Genomic DNA, 24,460 nt, shown 5'->3' with positions numbered 1-24,460 from the left:
TTGCATGAATCCCATCCACTTTGCCTGCACTGTAGTATGCTGAGATTTTTCCCGCAGCATCTCCGCTGCGGGCAAATTGCAGTGTTTACATCTCATGGGGCCCCGGCCTTATACAGTGTTTTTGAAAAATTAAGTTGTGCTGTTATTGGAGGCCATGGGCAACAAAGTATGTGATTCTTTAAGGCTAAGGCCCCTATTTATTTTATTTCTGTAGGTAGTTTTGTTATTGCAAAATTTAGACCTAGTTTAGATACAGAAACAGATATTCTTCTTTAGCCAATGGACTATTTATTTATGAAAATGAATCTGTTTTTGTCTTTCTATTCAAATGAATTATTAATATACCTTGTAACTATGCAGGCTGGATTTAAAGAACTGCATTGTTGCTTAGTATCTGTGTATTCTCCTTTGTAGAAGAAAACAGGCTCTGTAATTGGCAATGTCATGTAATATACAGGGACTATAGGAATAATAGTTTTGATTCTATATTATTCACTGTTATAGATCACTTACGCTTTATTAACATTTGTGCACGGATTTCCGTTCAGGGGGTCTGCTTGAGGACCCCCCAAATGGAAACCTATTCCGCATAAAAAAGTTTTTGCCTTAGGAAACCCACGGACTCCATACACTATAATGGGGTCCATGTGGTTTCTGCCCGAAAAGGGCGGAAAAATACAGAGAGGGAACGGAATGTCCATACAGAGACCTGGCGCAGATGTGAACTAAGCTTCAAGGCCAGGGAAACAACAGCCTAGGTCGTGGCATGGTTACCTTAAATTACTTATTACTTATGTCTAGAGATGAGCGAACACTAAAATGTTCGGGGTTCGAAATCCGATTCGAACAGCCGCACACTGTTCGACTGTTCGAACGGGTTTCGAACCCCATTATAGTCTATGGGGGGAAATGCTTGTTTCAGGGGTAGGTTTCAACATTCGATCAAATTCTACTTACCAAGTCCATGAGTGAGGGTCGGGCTGGATTCTTCCCCCTGCGCAGCGTCCCCGCGTCCTCTTCCGGCCTTGAATTCACTCTGCTAGGCATCGGGACATGCGCAGTCGGTTTTGCCCAGACCCGATGCCTAGCAGAGTGAATTCAGAGCCAGAAGAGGACGCGGGGACAGTGTGCAGGGAGAAGACTTCTAAAGGTAAGAGAAGAACCAGTGTTGATTGGCAATGTATAGCATTCTGTCAATCAATGCTGGTTCTGCATCGAATCTTAACTTCGAACAGCTAGTAGTACTCGATCAAGTACGAGTATTGTGAATACCGTAATATTCGATCGAACACCTACTCGATCGAGTACTACTCGCTCATCTCTACTTATGTCCTTTGGAGTGGGCTGTTTTAATTGGGAAGTTATATTAATATAAGGAAATATTGCCTGCTTGGAACGTGTATTATTTCAACACCCTCCTGTTTAGTGGTATATTGTTTCTCTTGGTCTTTATATTTTTATGTGTCTTTGTTTATGAATTTCAATAAGTTGCGTGAAACTTTTTTATATATGTTGTTGTGGTCCAGTATCTTTCATTATTGTTTGGCTAAACATTAGTTGTTCCCCTCTTCATAGACTGAGCATACATGTGTTCTTAATGGGGAGACAGGAATAAGCCCATGCCAGACTACTGTGGTGGCGACTTAGATAACGTGAGAACTAAATTTGTGGCATGCTGAAAGCCTTCTTGTCTCTTACCCCTCGTTCACATCTGCATTTGGTAATCCATTCAGGGAGTCCACATGGGGACACGCCCGAATGGAATACTAATGCCATTGCAGGGGTTATATGTACTGACAGTGAAAGTTTGCATAGGCCCATATGTATATATAAGACAGTTTGGTGGTCCCACCAAATTCAGCAGTTTTAGACATCTTTGTATATACGTCCAATGACTCACGGTTGATTTATTCTCTGATTGTAAAATAAAATTCTGCTGATAGGATATAATGTGCCCCACAAATTCGTCGTGGCCTAGACTGTAACAAAGCAACGCAGAGTAAAAGTTACACATTGTGCAGCCCCTGCTTGAGTGATAATGTCCACACAAGCTTCTTTTCTAATAAAAATCTGATTGTTCCATTAGAATATTGATGCAATGCCACTTTTAGATCTCAGATAGCAATAGTGCTTTTTGTGTCCTTTCATAGCTAATAGTTCCTCCATGGAGCTAATAATATCCCCTAATAAATAATAGCACCACTCATAGGAAATAACGTCCTCGTATAGATAATACCCCTTCACAGATAATAGTGTCCCCTCAAGTGCAATAGTACCCAATATTAGGTAGTAGTAATGTTCTTGTATACATTATATATAGTAGTGTATATAATGGTGCCTCTTACAGTTAAGAGTCTCCTTATTGCTAATGAAGGCTCCTTGGTAACAATGACAGTAATGCCACATATAGGTTTAAAATAATAGATTTATAGTTAGAAGTGCCATTGCTCACTGTAAACTAATACTTCCTTCTAGATGATAGTGTCTCCTCATAAGTGATAGTGCCCCTCTTTATAGATAATTAGGACCCTTTATAGTTATACGTTCCACCCTTATAGATAACCTACATAACATTCCCTAATAGTTAATAATGTCTGCTATATGTTAAATAAATTATTTGCTAATAATAGCGCCTCTTTGGGTAATAGTCCCCCTCTTAAAGGGGCTCTATCATTGGCAAAAGTCACTTTTAACTAATCACATACTTGCATAGCCTTTAGAAAGGTTATTTCACGCATAATCTTTTGTATGTAAATTGTAGTGTTTGTAGTGTCCGTTTTTATCTGTGTTCGTGTAGTGTCTGTTATTATTCATATGCTAATCAGCTTCTCAGTGCACAGGAAGTTATCAGCCAGCACTCCTTTCTATGCTGTGTGCTGTGTATGAGAGCAGGGAGGAGGAGTCAGCCGCAGTAGCAGCCTGTGCTGTATATACAGAAGACAGTGCACTGAAAAGCTAATTAGCATATGAATAAAAATGGCCTCATTCACAAATGACTGAGGCAATTTTCATACAAAAGTTACGCGTGGATTAGTGTGATTAGTTAAAAAATGACATTTTCCAATGATAGAGCCCCTTTAAAGGCAATAGAGCCCCGTTACATGTAGGCAATAGTGCGCCTTATAGGTAAAAATCCCCCTTAAAAATGCATGCCTTGTCATAAATAATAGTCTAACCTCAAAGATAATAGCACCCCCTATAGGTAAAAGTGCCTTGCTATACATTTAATACAATTATAATTAATAGTGCTCATATACGTAATTATGCTCCTCTTGCGTTTAACATTGCTCCATAAATGTATTAGTGCATCGCTATATGTAGGTAATGGTGCCCTTTTAAATAATAGTGCCCGCTCAAAGGTAATAAGGCCCTTTACAACCAACAGTGCCTTGGTACAATTTATGGCAAAGCAAACTGCAGTAAAATAGCTGGCACCCATCAGTACGATGTCTGCCAAGTATATAGGGAATTATAGGAGTTATGCTCTATATCCAAAATGGAGGAAAGTTCTATCAGCCATTATTACAAAGGCAAATTAACTGCCTGCCATTATCTACTTATCTAATCAACTTAATATCAAGAACACACTTTCCTTATAATTTTAATTAATGAGGAAGCCATAATTGACTGAAGGATTATATGTTTTTGTTTTCCTATCCCAAGGTAAGTGCTTTAGCGCCACGGAAGACTGAAACTGCAGTTGAGGATGTGTAAACATCAAGCTTTTCAGCTAATTTCCTCCTTCTTGTACAGCATCAAAGCATTTCTTCAGTTGTGTTACATTAGATAATCGCCCTCGAGAGAGAGATGATGTGAGTTATTAGTGGGGTGCTCCCTAGGAGGGTAATTATCTATTAGAAAACACACTAGTGCAACCCCCAAGGACAAAAGAGCATGTCTTTGAATGGTTAGCTTGTATTTACACAGGGCTGATAACGCAGCACCGTTCAATATGTTTTGCAAGATCATCTCCCGTACACTATGGCCATGGCTCTCTGAATAGTTTTGCGGTTTTCAAAAGAACAATGGTACAGATAGATTACAACCAGAGCTCGATAAATTGAAAGTGCTGCAATTTGTGAAGCCCTGAAATAAAAGATGGCTGCACTTGATTCTTGAAAGGATTCTGCAACAAGGTTGCTTTAATGATACAAAGCCAAAGAGTAGAGCTCAAACCTCAAGGGCCACTAATGTTCCTCAGTTTCGGGATTTCTCTAATTAAGAGGTAATTAATTTGTTCCTCACATCACTAAGCTAAATGTTGAGCTGATTATTGTTCGGAAAACCTGTGCAGGGCTGTAAAATAGCAATTTTATTTCAATGCACCTGCTTTCAAGAATGTTTTGGTTTATTTTTCCAACTTTTTGTAATAATATTTATATAGAATTCATCGAAAAATGACATAGAAAGGTACTTCAGTTACCATCTTGAGTTTTAATGTTCTATTTGTTTTAGTCTCTTTTATAGGTAACAGATGCTAAGTGACAACTTCTAATGGCTGCCATTACCATCAGTACCCAAAGGGTTGTTCCTGAGCTTTATACATTTTGATTATTTTGCAGCGTTATATCCTTTCTCCCATTTTTTCTGTTTTTCTTTTTCTCTGACTGTGTTAGTTTTACTAAAATGACAACCATGATATAAGAAGCTTCCTACTCAGGGATAGAAGTAAATTATTAGAAGTAAAACCACAGTCAGCTACATTTGTGTGATGTGGCTCCACTTGACTCTATGTGGCTGTGTTCAGCTACCTCAAGGAGTTCTATGCGTAGAATGGTGCATAGGGTGATATCACCAGAATACCCCTTTAAGCATGCCTTCTTAGATATTAACAGCAGAAACCATTCCACTGTCTATCTTCTGTGCTGACTATGCCTCTTTTAACTTTTTTTTTTTCAAATAAATTTTAATGGAACTTTTCACAAAGAAGAAAACATGCACAAAAAGTACAATAAAGATAAGTAACACAAAACAAAGTACGTGTGAATACCACCAGTGGATCAAAGGAGTGTAAGTAGATGCATATTGTATAATATGCTGCTTTGTTTGCCTGCTATGTGAACTTATTCCTCCCATTGTTTACATATTGTTGCTATAACCACAGACCTGTGAGATAGGACAAGTGACGCCACTTACTCAGTACAGGTAGGGCAATCAGTTCAGTTAATTGCAGTTTGCTGATAAAGCTGAGTCTGTTATCTGTCTATGGAAACACACAGATAACACAGAGACCTTCTATACAAGCATCTGCATATTATATGATGTGTATAAGTATCAGTGTCCTGTTCAGCGGAAATACAGGGAGGGAAATACAGGAAGTTAGAAGAAGAAACTGCAGGCAGACTGCTAAAACATTGAGATGGGAAAACCACTTTAAAGTCTTTCTTTAAGAAAGACTATTCTTCTCCTACCTTTTGTTGTCTTCTCTGCACCACCGTTCACTTGAAATTCTATTTTTTCTTGGTATGTAAATGAGTTCTCTCACAGCACTGGGGGCAGGCCCCAGCGCTCAAACAGCAATGCTGCCAGAGAACTCTCCAGTTCCACCTCCATCTTCTTCTGGAACAAGATCTTCACGGTGTCTTCTTCCGGTGGTGTCTTCTAAATTCTAGGCCTTGGGCCTAGGGCAAGCCGACTATTGGAAGCGGCCATTTTCTGATAGCCGGCAGGCATGCGCAGTCGGCTTGCCCTAGGCCCGAGACCTAGAAGTTAGAAGACACTGCCGGAAGAAGACGCAGTGAAGACCTCGTTCCAGAAAAAGATGGAGGCAGTGCTGGAGAGTTCTCTGGCAGCATTGGGGATGCCCCCAGTGCTGTTTAAGCACTGGGCCCGCCCCCAGTGCTGTGAAATAACTCATTTACAAACCGAGAAAAAAATGGAATTTCAAGTGAACGGGCAGCGCGGAGAAGACAATGAAAGGTAGGAGAACAATAGCCTTTCTTAAGGCTATTCCGATGTGTTAGCTAGAAAAAAATGTCTTTGAAAGATTGGATCCTTTAATAACATAGCATAAATAACATAACAACAAAAGGGGATACGGAGGAAGGAATGGACCAACTTTCAAGAAATGTGAAATGAATAATGATATAGTAGAAATACTGTGCAGCTTTTTAAAGAGGACCTTTCACCATTTTGCCCACAGGCAGTTCTATATACTGCCGGAAAGCTGACAGTGCACTGAGTTCAGTGCACTGTCGGCTTTCTCGATCTGGGCCCAGTGTGAAGAGCTTACGGTCCCGGTACCGTAGCTCTTCTATGGTCAGAAGGGCGTTTCTGACACTCAGTCAGAGACGTCCTTCTTCATAGCACAGCCAATCGCGCTGTGCTGTGAGAGCCGGGAGGAACTCCCCCCTCCATCTGCTCGCAGTACTCGTCCATAGACGAGCATTATCAGGGAGGGAGGGGCCGTTCCTCCCGGCTCTCACAGCACAGCGCGATTGGCTGTGCTGTGAAGAAGGACGTCTCTGACTGAGTGTCAGAAACGCCCTTCTGACCATAGAAGAGCTACGGTACCGGGACCGTAAGCTCTTCACACTGGGCCCAGATTGGGAAAGCCGACAGTGCGCTGAACTCAGCGCACTGTCAGCTTTCCGGCAGTATATAACACTGCCTGTGGGCAAAATGGTGAAAGGTTCTCTTTAAGCATAGGATCAGGAGTACCAAGTAGGACTTTAGGACTTGCTATTTGTGACCCCCTTGTATCCCCAAAACCTAAACTGTTATATGAGAACAATTCATCATAATCCAAGTCGATAGCTGATGAGAGGTTAAATAGCCTCAACCTATGGCTGATTTTCATTTTGTAACGGTTGGCTTTGCTCATTTTGGAACAGATTTATTGTTGTGTAACACAGACTTTCAGAGAAAGTAACCTGAGTTTTAAAGTTACTTTTTAAACAGCTGAGCCGAGAGATGAAGAAATAAATAAGGCATAACCTTGAGAAAATAGGATAAAAAACGTGCACTATATATACTACAGACTTTGACGAAATGGAATAGTACTCTAAAGTAGTGAACATGGTAGAGACTGTTTACTTTATGTGGAGTTCGTGTGGTTTCAAGATTAAAATGCCTATTATTCTGCCATCTCTGAAATATATCTCCTCAAATAGTCATATATCTGTCAAATATCGCAATCCAGTTTGGTCTTATATACTGAAAAACGAATGGAGAAACAGAATAATTTCACTTTTTTAATATATCTGAGCACTTCGGGAAGAATGCGAGTCTGTAGATTGAATAAATGTTCAAACTACACATATAAAGAAATTTACGACAGAATAGATATTGACATTTGTGTTTTAATATATCTTTTTGGAAAGGCCTTGAGTGTTATGGTTTCTTCATTGAAAATTTACTGTCTTACAAATTACTTCTCATAGCTGTTTTGTGAACAAATTGCTCACTCGAGTAGAGCTTTTTAGGTTAAAAATAATAAAAAAGACCATTTGTTTGTTGTATAATACAGCTGCCCTTCAAGTGTTAAGCGACTTACACCTACTCTCCTCCCATATTCCTTGTAAACGTCTCTGTGTAGGCTCAACACGCAGGATATATAACCTATTTTACTATGTGCAACTGAAAAAGCAAATTATTAGGGATTGCATGGAGCAAATTGGACAAATAAAGACTATTTAATTAGCATTCCAGTCTATTAGTAGAAGGTATTAGCAAAATTCTATGTGCTACCGTATGCCAAAAAATAGCTTTTTTAGTGATAGACTGACACTACTACTGGAAGGCAGTTGTCAGTATTTAACATTAGAAGTAGATATGATTTGTTTTGAAGGACTGTATAAATTTAATAACCATACTGTATTTTTTAAAAACATCTGTCTCATACGCTTTGCCAAGGCAACCATATGGTTGGCTCACCAAATAACTAAAATGTAGACAAGTAACCATCTGTTAATAACTGGGAGTTAGTCCACCATATTGAAAATGCAGTAACCTTGTGATAGTTAATGGCTCTGAACAAAAAAATATAACTTTACTGTACACTATGTTGGTATTGAGGTATATGGTGTGCCACTAAAGGGTCGGTACTGTTCAGTATATTGTTTTTGATATGTTTATTTCTTTCTCACATTGTAATGTCTCATATTGTCTGTTCATGTGTCCTTTGATTTGTAAAGTACTGTGGAATATGTTGGCGCTATATAAAGTTATTATTATAGTGTCATTGGCCTATGTAGGATACTTTTAGTGATATCTACTATCCGTTACAATACAGACAATTGGACTAGAGATGAGCGAGTAGTGTTCGATCGAGTAGGTGTTCGATCGAATACTACGGTATTCGAAATACTCGTACTCGATCGAACACTACTAGCTGTTCGAAAGTTTAATGTTCGATGCAGAACCAGCGTTGATTGGCAGAATGCTATACATTCTGCCAATCAACGCTGGTTCTTCTCTTACCTTTCCGAAGTCTTCTCCGCGCTGCGTCCCCGCGTCTTCTTCCGGGTGGAATTCACTCTGCCTAGGTATCTGGCCTAGGCAGAGCCAACTGCACATGCGCAGGCATGCACGCGCATGTGCAGTCGGCTCTGCTCAGGCGTCGGGCCTGGGAAGAGCTGCACGCGCATGCGCAGTCAGCTCTGCCTAGGCCGAATGCCTAGGCAGAGTGAATTCCACCCGGAAGAGGATGCGGGGACCCTGCGCTGGGAGAAGACTTCAAGCAGAATCCAGCCCGACCGTCACTCGTGGACTTGGTAAGTATGATTTTATCGAATGTTGCCTACCCTTGAAATGAGCATTTCCCCCCATAGACAATAATGGGGTTTGAAATCCGTTCGAACAGTCGAACAGTGTGCGGCTGTTCGAATCGGATTTCGAACCTCGGACACTTTAGTGTTCACTCATCTCTAAATTGGAACCTTTATAGTAATTTGCCCAATGTACACTGTATAAGGAAATGCTTTACATTTTTTAATCTGTTCATCTTCCATCACAGTGGAATTTACTCAATTTTCGATTTTTGCTTTTGACTCCCCGCCTTTTCAAAGCCATATGAGGGCTTAATGTTTGCAGGACAAATTGTTCTTCTTACCTTTTTGTTTTCTGTAAAATGTCCTTGGAAGCTGAAAAAAGAAATCAGTATGGGGTGGAATTGGAGAAAAGGTGCATTTGTGGATCTCATTCCAGGCACTGGATATCCTACCCAAAATAGGAAAATGGCACCTCAGTCAGCTTTGACCGAAGCACCAGGGGACTTAATGCCTGTGATCAGTGCAAGCACTGAGTGCAGGCATTAGTACTGCTTCTGTTGTATAATACCTATATATTGAAATACCTGACATTCACCGTACTATTACAGCGAATGTTGGAAAGGGGTTAAATATTAAAGATAGATCTATTTAATGACTAACAAAAATGGGCCCTCGGGGTTCCCATTGAATATAATCTATTAGGTATCTGTTATTTTCTACAGGATACCACCAGGTGAAAGTCATGTTTACAGGTTTACAGAATTTCTTCATCTGCAGTTTTAGTCTAAGGCCCCACATTGTGGAAACACTTGTTTTGTTACAGATTTTTTTGTGTTTTTTTGTGCCATAGTCATAGCTGCAAAAGCAATGGAAAATATTTAGGAAGTACATAGATTTCTACCTTCTCAATCCACTCTTGGCTTTGACTCAAAAGAAAAAGCTGCAGATCCACAATGTGGGGCCTAAGCCTTAGACAGAGTTGGCATCTGAGTCTCTGAACTGAAATCCAATGCAGATGGGAATGTAACCTAATCAAAGTTATCACACAGGACTCCATCCAACATGAGGAAAACCCTACATGTAGTAAAATGAACATGAAGCGTACCGTCTGGTATAGAATCTCAGTTGGTTGCACAAGTGCATACCATTAGCACAACCAATATGGCTGAATGTATTCAGTAGAGTTACGGTAGTAGATGAAGAGCAGTAGAAGTAGGTTACCTGTGTTGAATCTGAGATCTGTATTCTGAAAGTAATGGTTATATGATGACATAGCGTACCTTTGTGGCAGGTAACCTCATAACAAATCTCTCAGTATATAGCACTGTAATATCAATACTTAACAGTCACCTTTCCAATTGCAATCCCTTTGGTCACAAGCCTGCAGTGGCATTTCCTTTGACAAGGATTACTGATGTACCCCATGCAACCACACAAGTATGAAGCCCCTAAGGTCAGGCCAGGCTATGATGCCTTTCCTCCTTTGTTTGCTCATTATCCGCCTTGAGTATGTATACAGCAGATGATGGATTGCACTCCTGCCCGGGTGTATTATTAATGGTTGGGCTATAAACAACTATGCACCACCTTTAGCTAAGCCCCAACTCTAGTTTTGGCCATCATCTTACGATTAATTGTTTTATATATTATCAGTTTTTCAGCTTTCAATAGGTTAACAAATTTCAGAATAAAGCACCGAAATAAGAAAATCAATAGACCCTCAATTGTGCTCCACAGCGCTAATCTCTATTGCAGAATTCATTCCTTGATGAGAATTATATTTACTGTTAATTTATTCAGTCCGACTAATTAAAGTAGTAAATTAAGAGGGAAGTTCAGGAGGGAAGCTTTTTGCATCAGGTGAAAGGGTCATATTGGAAAGTATGTAGTAATATATCTGAGGAAGGGGCACCGTATAATCAAAATAGCATTTTACAAGCTGTCAAGAAGCTGTGTGAAAGATGATTTCAATTCATTATGAAACTTAGTAGAACTACAGTATGGAACTATTTTCAGTGTTCATGAATAAGAGCTCAATGACAGGTTCAACCTCATTCTCCTTTGTGACATTGAGGACGTCTTTGTATTGTAATCAAGTTTATCAGACATAGCGAAGTTGAGTTGTGGTATTCAAGTAAGCCGTCTATTTTCTATTAGATTGGCTGCTAGTCTGACATTTATAGCAAAATACACCCCAATTTAAATGTTATATATAGCATGGGGCATTACATTAATGGGCTGATCCAGATCCTATACTAGTTCCTTAAAGGGATTCTACCATTAAAATCTATTTTTTTGTCGGTCACACATAGGAATAGCCTTAAGAAAGGCTATTCTTCTCCTACCTTTAGATGTATTCTCTGCGCTGCCGTTCCTTAGAAAAATGTCCGCTTACACAGTAAGCGACCATTTTCTTGTGGCCTGTGGGCATGCACAGTCGGCTATGCCTCAGGCCTGAGGCCTAGAACTTTGAACCCCAAGCGCCAAAGGAAAATATGTGAAGAGGCCATTCCTGAAGACGACGGAGGTGGTGCTGGAGAGTTCTCTCGCAGCATTGGGGATGCCCCCAACTCATTTGCATACCGATGAAAACTGGGATTTCTATAGAATGGTGGCGTGGAGAAGACATCTAAAGGTAGGAGAAGAATAGCCTTTCTTAAGGCTATTCCTACGTGTGACCGACAAAAAATTTTATTTTAATGTTAGAATTCCTTTAAGCATAAAATAAAATCTTTATGCTCAGCTCTCCATTTGGCTGGGGATTTAGTAGGCGAACACATGGTATGTTGACCTACTGTATTTGACACCTCATAGTAAATCTTTGGGTTTATGTCCTCTATGTATGAAAGTCACACTATACTGGCCTGAAAAGAACAGTCAAAAAAATATTTTTATTATAGTAAGATTAACATTGCAATAGAGTTTCCAGTCCATCTAGGTATAATATCAGGCCAATAGCAAGTGTAATATCTATTGTAATGGGATTAGCTCAGGGATCGCTGTCTTGAGCACTTTTTGGCACAAAATGAAAGTCCAATCCAGCCAAGTATGGTGCAACTGGCCGCAACCAGTTTTATTCGGATTTTTTCAGGCAAAACAAAACAGAAACAATGCCAAATAAAATCCTAGCCGTCCTGCTTCTACCTTCAACAGCAGGTATCCTAACTATGAGAGCTGGGCCTTCTGCACAGATCCCAAAACACAAAAACAGCAGTATTACTCACAAGTATTTTTCCCAGGAGTAGACAGAGCCATATATCTGTGTGCTGACTGCCCTTTTATACACATACTTTTGGATAGCAAAGATTTAACCCCACATATCCCAAAACCTGGAGTGGCTGAATGGAGTAGAGACACCAATACTCCCTGCTCCAGCAACCAGACCTTTACCAGGGTTTTGGTAAGACCCACCAGCCAGGTTCTGAAAACCAATATCCAAACATAGACAAAAAAAAACACAGAACCAAAAAAGAAATCGCATAAAAATTACAAAAATTTATTAAATATTCCCAAAAAAAACCCCCAAAAAATACAAGACAATGGAAGACAACAGAGGAGGATCTGCCTATTTGTCTGCCAAAAAATCTAGGCGGATCCTCTTCTGTTGTCCTCCATTGTCTTGCATGTTTTTTATTTTTTTGGAATATTTAATAAATTTTTGTAATTTTTATGCAATTTCTTTTTTGGTTCTGTGTTTTTTTGTCTAGAAATGTACACTCCTTCTACCACTTTGCCCCTGGTCCTGTCACACTATGTACATCCCAGCAATGATACAAAAGAAATAAACATAACTTACTGGTATACCATTAAAACAGTCTGACAGACCCAACATATAAACTGACAATTAAAAACCACAACAAGGGGATAGACCAATAGAATTTACACAAAAAGTGCAGATGCCCAAATGGCCAAGACAATCTTATCTTTAGCTCATAAAGTAGGTAAGAAACAGACAATTGTTACCACCCTTACTTGCTTGTGGTGCTTGCTTGTCTTTATTAGTAATTTATGATGTGCAGATTGTTACATATGAAATAATTAATAAAGAATTCTGAGCATTTTGCTCAGCACAAGTACCCGGTTACATTTCCCTTTAGTGATTTAAGACTAAAGCAATACAAGAAGTTTCATCATTGTAATTCCATTCTTCAGTGTTTAGAAATAAGATTTGCAGCCAGATCTCCCGGGAAAGAATATCCACATTTTATTTGTATGACTCTGCACTAAGCATTGTTTTCACATAGACGTATCTGCCAAGCAATGTGTGAGAATTGTTCCTTCACGTTCTATTGGGAACCACTTATTTAAAGTTACCTCTCACAAGTGAAATGAAATTATTTGAACTTTTCCAAAGGAATTATCAACATCTTAATTTCTGTTTAATGTAAGATTCAAGAGAGTCTTCATGGGCTCTTTCTTTATCAATGTTATAGTAAGACTGCAGTACGTTCACATTTGTAGTGTTTATGAAGAGATAGATCTGTATTTTAGTAGCTAAGACTGTGTTCACCTTTCAGACTTTTTTCTTTTGTTATCTGTAAATGTGAACATGGTTATTGTTGATAGCGTACAGTATACAAACGGATACTGCCAAAAGAAATGAAAGGGTGTTTCCTCAGTAAATGGGCACCTCAGACAGTACCTAATGACTAGAGATGAGCGAACAGTGTTCTATCGAACACATGTTCGATCGGATATCAGGGTGTTCGCCATGTTCGAATCGAATCGAACACCGCGTGGTAAAGTGTGCCAAAATTCGATTCCCCTCCCACCTTCCCTGGCGCCTTTTTTGCACCAATAACAGCGCAGGGGAGGTGGGACAGGAACTACGACACTGGGGGCATTGAAAAAAATTGGAAAAAGTCATTGGCTGCCGAAATCAGGTGACCTCCATTTTAGACGAATAGTGGATTTCAAATCCGGGTCATATGAGAATGTGAACTTTGTGACTATGAGACAGGGATAGCTGTACAGGCAGGGATAGCTAGGGATAACCTTTATTTAGGGGGGAATGTTATTAAAAATAACTTTTTGGGGCTCTATCGGGTGTGTAATTGTGATTTTTGTGAGATAAACTTTTTCCCATAGGGATGCATTGGCCAGCGCTGATTGGCCGAATTCCGTACTCTGGCCAATCAGTGCTGGCCAATGCATTCTATTAGCTTGATGAAGCAGAGTGTGCACAAGGGTTCAAGCGCACCCTCGGCTCTGATGTAGCAGAGCTGAGGCTGCACAAGGGTTCAAGTGCACCCTCGGCTCTGATGTAGGAGAGCCGAGGGTGCACTTGAACCCTTGTGCACCCTCGGCTCTGCTACATCAGAGCCGAGGGTGTGCTTGAACCCTTGTGCACACTCTGCTTCATCAAGCTAATAGAATGCATTGGCCAGCGCTGATTGGCCAATGCATTCTATTAGCCCGATGAAGTAGAGCTGAATGTGTGTGCTAAGCACACACATTCAGCACTGCTTCATCACGCCAATACAATGCATTAGCCAGTGCTGATTGGCCAGAGTACGGAATTCGGCCAATCAGCGCTGGCTCTGCTGGAGGAGGCGGAGTCTAAGATCGCTCCACACCAGTCTCCATTCAGGTCGGACCTTAGACTCCGCCTCCTCCAGCAGAGCCAGCGCTGATTGGCCGAATTCCGTACTCTGGCCAATCAGCACTGGCTAATGCATTGTATTGGCGTGATGAAGCAGTGCTGAATGTGTGTGCTTAGCACACACATTCAGCTCTACTTCATCGGGCTAATAGAATGCATTGGCCAGCGCTGATTGGCCAGAGTACGGAATTCGGCCAATCAGCGCTGGCTCTGCTGGAGGAGGCGGAGTCTAAGATCGCTCCACACCAGTCTCCATTCAGGTCCGACCTTAGACTCCGCCTCCTCCAGCAGAGCCAGCGCTGATTGGCCGAATTCCGTACTCTGGCCAATCAGCACTGGCTAATGCACTGTATTGGCGTGATGAAGCAGTGCTGAATGTGTGTGCTTAGCACACACATTCAGCTCTACTTCATCGGGCTAATAGAATGCATTGGCCAGCGCTGATTGGCCAGAGTACGGAATTCGGCCAATCAGCGCTGGCTCTGCTGGAGGAGGCGGAGTCTAAGATCACTCCACACCAGTCTCCATTCAGGTCCGACCTTAGACTCCGCCTCCTCCAGCAGAGCCAGCGCTGATTGGCCGAATTCCGTACTCTGGCCAATCAGCACTGGCTAATGCATTGTATTGGCGTGATGAAGCAGTGCTGAATGTGTGTGCTTAGCACACACATTCAGCTCTACTTCATCGGGCTAATAGAATGCATTGGCCAGCGCTGATTGGCCAGAGTACGGAATTCGGCCAATCAGCGCTGGCTCTGCTGGAGGAGGCGGAGTCTAAGATCGCTCCACACCAGTCTCCATTCAGGTCCGACCTTAGACTCCGCCTCCTCCAGCAGAGCCAGCGCTGATTGGCCGAATTCCGTACTCTGGCCAATCAGCACTGGCTAATGCATTGTATTGGCATGATGAAGCAGTGCTGAATGTGTGTGCTTAACACACACATTCAGCTCTACTTCATCGGGCTAATAGAATGCATTGGCCAATCAGCGCTGGCCAATGCATTCTATTAGCGTGAACTGAGTTTGCACAGGGGTTCTAGTGCACCCTCGGCTCTGCTACATCAGATTGCTACATCTGATGTAGCAGTGCCGAGTGTGCATCAGATGTGTAGTTGAGCAAAACTGACTCAGCACTGCTAAGTCTCTGCATTCGCATAGGAATGCATTGGCCAGCCTTCGGCCAATCAGCGCTGGCTCTGCCGGAGGAGGCGGAGTCTAAGGTCGGACCTGAATGGAGACTGGTGTGGAGCGATCTTAGACTCCGCCTCCTCCAGCAGAGCCAGCGCTGATTGGTCGAGTTCCGTACTCTGGCCAATCAGTACTGGCCAATGCATTTCTATGGGGAAAAGTTAGCTTGCGAAAATCGCAAACTGACAGGCATTTCCATGAAATAAAGTGACTTTTATGCCCCCAGACATGCTTCCCCTGCTGTCCCAGTGTCATTCCAGAGTGTTGGTATCATTTCCTGGGGTGTCATAGTGGACTTGGTGACCCTCCAGACACGAATTTGGGTTTCCCCCTTAACGAGTTTATGTTCCCCATAGACTATAATGGGGTTCGAAACCCATTCGAACACTCGAACAGTGAGCGGCTGTTCGAATCGAATTTCGAACCTCGAACATTTTAGTGTTCGCTCATCTCTACTAATGACACATAGTCAACATTGCTGCACTGGCAGATCTCCATGAACAGTCATCCATGCAATGTCTCAATTGGTTGCAGATCATCTCCATATTTTGTAACCTGTTTTGATATCAAACTTTTCATATGTATTGTTTTTGCATTGTATAAATTGATAAATTCAATAAAAATATCTGAAAACAAAACAAACAATTGGTTGAAATGTTGGAAGACACTTCCTCTAAGCATTCTCTACCATGTAGTTTGGAGCCCAGACATAGAGTTATGGAGTTATAACTCCATGCAGCTAATGTTCTTTTACAACCTTGGATCTCCCAATTGTAGGAGTAGGAGCCCCACTTTTCTCGAACCTAGTTCCCTTCAATGAGGGACAGTTGAAAGAAGCGTACAGTGGAGTGGAGTAGACTGACCAAACCATGGTCAGAATCAAGTTTGCTTTTACTATGCATATGCTTAAAGGGATCAACAGGATAAATTATTTTCTAGAATGGGTTAAAAAAATTCTAAAAGTCTGACTGAGCCCTTTCCAATTCCTCGCTATCACTTAAATGATTGGCTTGAGCAGGTACAGTTTTTCCAGCCACTTCCTGAAAGTAGAGACTAACAGGAACCAGGTAAAGAGTGGAACGCAAGGAACATGGAATCATTGAGGTGAGCAGTCTGTCCATTACTGCTGTGTGTTTCAGACTTGGCTTTCAATGATGGCAATTAGAGATGAGTGAATACTATTCGAAACTCTAGTTTCGAACACCTCGCTCCCATAGGAATGAATGGGAGTGGGCGAACTGCAAGGGGTTAAGCGCTGGCCTGTGGAGAGAGGTATTTGAAACTGCAGTTTCGAATACTATTCGCTCATCTCTATTGGCAATGTAAAAGTGAGACTTGTAAGTAAGCTGTAGCAAGAAATACCTGATATCAAGTGTCTTTTGCCATGAAGGAGAACATAAATTTTCACTCCAATTTGTTTGCACTTTGTAGCCTTATCCTGAATATTTCGAAAACTTATTTCCAGCATCTTTACCCTTCGAAGAACTGAACAAGTGGTACACCCCTTTATTACTTCTAAATACTCTAGTAAAGCATATGGATATATGTTGCTCTGAAAGGGCAAGTTCTTAAATGCATTAAGTTTAATCCATTTGATTTGTAGTTGATGTATATAATAATGAGCATGGACTACATTAATCAACTTATATTAAGTAAAACAGCAATGGGATCATGGGAATGCTGACTCCATGAGAATCTAACACCACAATATACATACAACATATATCCGCAGTATGATGCAGAAGGCGAAAATGTAACTGAACTGACATGAGACTAGAATGTAAACACAGCAATATTCCTATCAATTTCTTTAACATTCAAAACACATTTCAGATTTAAAAACACAATTACTCGGATGGTCTACTGATTCCAAAGTCACCTCAAAAATAAACAAGGCTTTCATATCTGTCACAATTCTTGTTTGAAATGCTAAGTCAGTGACAAAGTATAATAAGATAAAGCATATTAGCTGCAGAAATGCAAGCCTCTAGAACTTTGTCAACCTTTCTCAATGTGTATATTAAAGGACATTTGTGACAGTAACATTTTATATTATTCCAGTTCTCACTTTCGGGAAGTCAAATGTTTATTGCTTCACAGAACTTTTCTGCACAGTATAAGTGCTCAAATGACTGGTTTCCACCAAACATTAAGAAATGAAAAATAATGTTCCCTCCTAAAACATTTTAGCTAGATCCAGAATTATCTACTTACTAATTTATGAATATGACTTTCTAGAGGCCATGGCTCTGATTTTCTGACACATAGTTCCAAATCCCCTGCATAGGCGAAAGCTGAAAGAAAAATATCTTGGTGCTTGCAGCAGTGCCTAGAGAAAGCTTAAGTGCTTACTGAATCTTGTTTATACAGAAATTTTGGATGCACAAAATTAAGATCATAGTGTCACACTGTAACATTACATCTAAAAATTGTCAATATGGTTGAGATTCTACAGTTGCAAAAAATTAAGACTTGATAAATTTTTGGTCGCAGGTTGCAAGTGCTACCTTATATCTCAATGTATGAAAACTAAAGGGACTGCAACTGCAATTGTGTTTTTTTTTAACCAGAGATGAGCGAGTTTTTAAACTATTTGTTAACGGTGAAGGTGGTGGTGTTGGAGGAGAAGGAACTTGTGTGCTGGCACAGACACATGGAACTTTGTCTCACCGGTACTGTGGATGACACATGCTGATTTCGGGTCCACTATATCTGGTATCCACCCTAGCATAGGTTACTGGTGCTCGGGCCTCGTCAGCAGGGTACCCTGCCCTGCTTGATGTTGTAGCACTGCTGGCTGCCCCTCTCCAGTAGATAATTGGATCCGCAGTCAAGCTACTGCGGCCTGGATACGTATATGGCTGACACTATTCTTATAAATCCGAGGTCACCTAATTTAGCCAGCCAATGACTTTTTCCTTTTTTTTTTTTTTTTTTATGCCTATGTTTTCCTGCTTCCTGTGCCACCTTCCCTGCACAGTTAAAAAAAAGTGCCAGGGAAGGTGGGAGGGCATACAAATTTTCACTGCGTTTACTGCGTGGTATTTGATTGGAATCAAATGTGTCGAATACACTAATATTCAATCGAATACCTACTCGATCAAACGGTGTTCGCTCATCTCTGTTAAACTGTCTTTTTAAAAGGTATGTGGGTTAGGTTTGATGTTTGTAAGGTGGCATTCACATGGAGTAACGCGGTGCCGATTCTGGCACGATAATTTGCATAAGAATAAGCGCTGCAAAACAAAAGCCCATTGACTTTAATGGGTTCCGTTTAACGCGCGTAACACATTGAAATCAATGGGAGTTTTTTTTAACCCACTGATTTCAATGTGTTACGCGCATTAGTGGAACCCATTGAAGTCAATGGGATTCTGTTTTGCACCGCTGATTCTTACAAAAATTATCGTGCCAGAATCAGCACCGCGTTACTCCGTGTGAATGCCCCCCTAAGACTATGAGAGGCTGTAATCATTGCTGTGCCTGACCAGCCAGCTGAAAAAGCTAGAATATCTTCTGAATTGGAAAGTATTCTGAGACCTTGAGAACAATACTTGGGAGACAGAAAAGAACCAGGTATTATCCTGGTGATTGTACCAGTATGGGAGCACATTGCACATCAAGATTTACAGAATTTCAAGAAAAAATTGGGACATATTATAAACCTGATTGGCCTGCCAGTAAAAAAAAAAAAGATAGAATATTTCTGAAATGTAAAAGATTTTAATGACCATGAAAACAGCACCTGAGGGCCAGAAAAGAATTATTTTGCCCGTTGTTAATGAAAAGGGACCAAATGCTACATTCAAATCATGTTGGTGGAGTGGCAATTTTCAGAATTTCAAGAAAAAATTGTGGCATACCTTCAGAGTGCCTGTAATTTTAAAAACTAATAAAAGAATTGAGTTTAGAAAAAATTTGACAAAAATACCCCTTTATGAGTGCATATGCGGCACCAAATAGTGACTGGCAGTTCTCATCCAATTCATCAAGAATAGGAAGAAAAGGAAATCTTGGGCTATGAGGAATATCTCTCCCAGCAGATGCCATGTGACTACTGCAGAATAGAATCTGTGTAAGTGAAGAAGACATGATTTACAGTATAGAAAAACAGTGTGGTAAATTATGTGTTTACAAAAGAGGAGGGGGAGGAGGAACACACAGAACTTGGATTTAACATACTTTTAAAAATGTCTTTATTCTCATGAAGTATGACAATATTGTGGCTACAGGTGGGTTTGTCAAGACTAGAAGTAGTGTTGCTGTTACCATGTACATTCTTATTGTTAGTATTTGCATAATATATCCCTCTTCCCCCTCCTTTTGCCTTTACCCTACCCTGTTTTTTTGCCAGTCATTTTACTACACACTGCTTAATTACCTGTATAATAATGGTTGGCAACATTGACACTGTATATGTCTGGTCAGTGACTACTAGATCAGCTTTTTTTTTTTTTTCATTAAAATGGGAGTAGTTTGTGTTTTGGGTAACCAAAAAAACCCACTTAAACTGAGATTCTTTTTTCAGATTAGCAGGCTATGTCAAACTATTAGGTGAGCAGGTAGTACCAAAACATCAAAGTTACTCACAAGACAAGAGATGACTAAAATTAGGGCAAGACCTATATTTTAACAAAATATTGTTGATGTGAATATATTCTATTCACAATATTCAAAGTATTATAGTTATGTGACATTCATATGAATGTAGGTTAAAGGTTTCCTTAAATCATTCATTAGAAAAAAACCTAAGAACTAGAGATGAGCGAGTAGAATTCGATCGAGTAGGTATTCGATCGAATACTACGGTATTCAAAATACTCGTACTCGATCGAGTACCACTCGATATTCAAATGGAAAATTTGATGCAGAACCAGCGTTGATTGGCCGAATGCTATACAGTCAGCCAGTCAACGCTGGTTCTTCTCCTACCTTTAGAAGTCTTCTCCATGCAGCTTCCCCGCGGCGTCTTCCAGCTCTGAATTATCTATGCCAGGCATCGGGCCTGGGCAGAGCCGACTGCGCATGCCCGCGCTACAAGAAAATGGCCGCTTTGACTGTAAGTGGCCATTTTCTGGTAGTGCGGGCATGTGCAGTCAGCTCTGCCCAGGCTTGATGCCTGGCAGAGTGAATTCAGAGCCAGAAGATGCCACGGGGACGCTGCATGGAGAAGACTTCTCAGAGAATCCAGCCCGACCCTCACTCGTGGACTTGGTAAGTTCAATTTGATCAAATGTTGCCTACCCCTGAAATGAGCATTTTAACCCCATAGACTATAATAGGATTCAATATTCGTTTCGAGTAGTCGAATATTGAGGGGCTACTCGAAACGAATATCATTTAACTACTCGTTCATCTCTACTAAGGACCTCTCGAAAAAGGTAAAATATGGAAAAAAAACTCTATCAGTTATGTTGGCGCTATATAAATAAAGTTATTATTATTATTGTAGGCTGAATATAATATTTAAGGAAGGAGCCAGAAGAAGAGTTGAAGGAACAAGCTGACTATTACAGATGGACAATTTGATATGAATAAATAAAATTAAAATTATTTTTTTTAGTTTTTGTTTCTTTGATATATAACCAGTGGCAACAAGAGTTTGGTCATCATCCCCTGCGGTTTTAGCAGCAGAGCAGAGTCACAGACTTATGCTGGGGCTTGTCCATAGGCAGCGAGAATATAACTTGCAATTGTTATCAAGGAGTCCAAGTATAATTCATTTTGTTTCTTTCCCTTTTGCCTCCTGCTACTTCTTAAGAAATTGTTGTGCTTTGAAGGATAATCACAAAATAATGTTACAGTCCCAAGCTGTTTTCAGTTGAAGTGGTATTTAAAGACCACAAAACTTAGAACATAAAAAAAAATCTTATGTAATATATGAAAGTCTTGAAAAACAATATTTAAAGAAGTTTACTTACCATGAAAGGCTTTATTTGTCATCTGTAAGAAACACAGTACAGTACTTTAATACAGTACTAGTAGTTACTATTGTATCCACCATAATGTGAAAATAGTGTAAAGTGTGTGACTGAACCCCATATACATGCAGACCTTCACTGAGAGTTAATGGAACCCCTATGACAAGTATGACTAAAATACTACTTTGAAAAAGTAGGAAAGCTGAGGCCACTTTCCCCTAAATTCATTTCATATGCAATTTAGTGGCTCAATAAATTTTCCTGGTTTGGTCTTATTGGTCATATAAATGCTCTAAACTAAAGAAAATCATACACCTCTCCAGAATACACACATTTCTTACCATGGAAATAGCAAAGACCCTGATTCATGCTCGACTTCATTATTCTAATTTCCTCATTAAACTTCCCCCTCTGTAATCTATCATGAATACAGTAGCAAGGCTCAACTTTCAGTCTCAACACTGCACTGATGCCTCCAGTCTATACCAGTCAAGGCACTGGTTGTCTGCCCACTATAGAAAGCCATTTAAATTTATCACCATCATCCACAGAATTCTCCAACCACATACCTTCCCTCATTTCTGTCGACCACCCTGTCTGTGCTGTCTATTCTACCAATGATCTAAGACTAACATCCACTTTAATTACAAGCTCTAACTTCTGACTCCAAGACTCTTCCTGAGTTGCACCAGTTTTCTGGAATGCTATAACCTATCCAATCAGATTAACACTTGACACCCACACCATGAAGTGCATCCTGAAAGCAATTATTTTTGTTATTATTATTATTATTATTATTATTATTAGAACTGTACTGATAGTAACCAATGCTGCCATGGGTTACCAAGTAGGGAGTATGGCAGCATGGAACCTGGTCCCAAACAATTATGCACACAGAAGCAGGATTCATTTCATTACCCTTGCCAAGGGCAGATAAGAGGCTGAAATGAGGAGAACAGCACTGTCCCAATAAAGCCTAAAGTGGACCTTTCATGTCCTCAGGCACATTTGGTTTTATAAAACACTAGAAAACTGACCGTGCACTGAATTCAGCACACTGTCTGCTTTACTGTTATGTGCTCCAGGGCAAGAGATATTGGTGCCACTACCGATCTCAGCTCATTGTTAGAAGGGTGTTCCTAGAAGTCTAGCTGGGCTGTGAGGAACAGCCCACTCCTTACTGTACTTGTCCATAGCTCTCTACTGTCAGAGAGGGCGTTCCTTACCCCCCAGTGATAACACTAAGCTGTGAGGAATGCCCCCCAGTACTAGTCTATGGACGAGTACAGTCAAGGGTGGGGCATTCCTCACAGCCCAGCTAGACTGTCAGGAACACCCTTCTGACAATGGGCTGAGATTGTTAACGGCACCAATATCTCCAACCCCAGGGCACATAACCGGAAAGCTGACAGTAAACGGAATTGAGCATACTGTTGACTTTCTAGCGGTATATAAAACTTCATGTGCTTCAAGACATGAAAGGTCCTCTTTAAAGGAAATGTATAAAAATATGGACCAAATCATGAAATATATCACTATTTGTAATCTGTTTTTATTTTTTGATTATAAAGTTCCTTATTCTATTTTATGTACAGGATTAAGATGTCAGCTATCTTGCCTGAGATTCTTGTCTGTTCCCCTAACAGCAGTTTAGTGATATGAGCTACTGCAGCCTATGGGATCATTTTTGAGAAATGCAGAAAGTGATCCAATGATATGTCAGTAGTGTTATTTACAAACAAACTAATAAAGTTACATACTCATAATGAAAAAAAAAATCAACTTAACTAATTAAGCAATTATCATCATCATTGTCCTTTACAAATTTAGAAGACAATTACTTAAAAACCTATTCCAGGTGGCCCAGTAGATTGCAGCCAGAGATCCTTCATTACCTACTGAGGATAATCACATAGAATTATAGATAGCACATGTTAAGTGGGGTCCCATTATGGATTTTGCATTGGGGCCCAAGAGCTTCAAGTTACACTTATGCACATGCCCATGTATTATCACGGGTCTCTGTAAGGGGCTTGCTACTGGAAATCTATGGGTCCATGGATGCACAAGGGGCATAATAACAGTATATACAGTATTTAAATTAATTGAATTGATAAGATAATAGAGTACTTTCCCTTTAAGGTCTCAGTGCTTTAGCTGGCCCATCTACAGACTTAGGCAGGGAGGTATGGATGATTTGAACGGGGCGCAACACAAGGTGGGGATAGCCTTGGAGAATAAAGAGTGGGGGTATCTGCTCGTCAGGAGCCGCCATTTCAGTAGCAATGGAGACGTGGTCGATAGAGCATTGTGTGTTTGTGTAGACACCTTTATTGAAATGGGCTATTCTGTTATTCAAACAGACGTTTCCGGAATCACTTCAACATTGGCCTTCATGGTTGTGTTTTGATGTTTGACATAATGAAGTGAATCACTTTTAATGAACAGGTTCTTTGAGACCCAAAACTGCACAAGGAGGTGACTGAACGGTACAAACCCCGTAAAACATCGAAAGAGTGCGTGAAGCAGTTGAAACCAGCCGTCGCCGTTCGGCCATAATCAATGTTTTAATTTCTTTTTTCTTTTGTTTTTGTTTGACTTTTGTAATGTCAACATCCGAGGTACACATTGAAAAAAATAAAAATTGAGTTTCGTTGAAATATGAGTGTGTGACTGTTATTTCAAATCATCCATACCTCCCTGCCTAACTCTGTAGAACAAAATACACAACCAATTATAGAAAAAATTGCAAAGGATCTATTGTATATACTGTACCAGGGTAGGCAACCTTCAGCTCTCCAGGTATTGTGAAAGTATAACTCCCAGACAGTATGTATACTTGTTCTGCTGTTCATGCAACTCACATAGAAGCGCGTGGAGCATTCAGGGAGTTTCAGCATTCAGCTGGAATGCCAGAATTTGCCTACTTCAGGTATATACAATATAACATTAAGTATTACAGATGAGCGAACACTAAAATGTTCGAGGTTCGAAATTCGATTCGAACAGCCGCTCAATGTTCGTGTGTTCGAACGGGTTT

This window comes from Leptodactylus fuscus, chromosome 7, assembly GCF_031893055.1.
Source record: "Leptodactylus fuscus isolate aLepFus1 chromosome 7, aLepFus1.hap2, whole genome shotgun sequence".
In the NCBI taxonomy this organism is placed as follows: domain Eukaryota; kingdom Metazoa; phylum Chordata; class Amphibia; order Anura; family Leptodactylidae; genus Leptodactylus; species Leptodactylus fuscus.
This window is presented reverse-complemented; position numbering follows the sequence as displayed.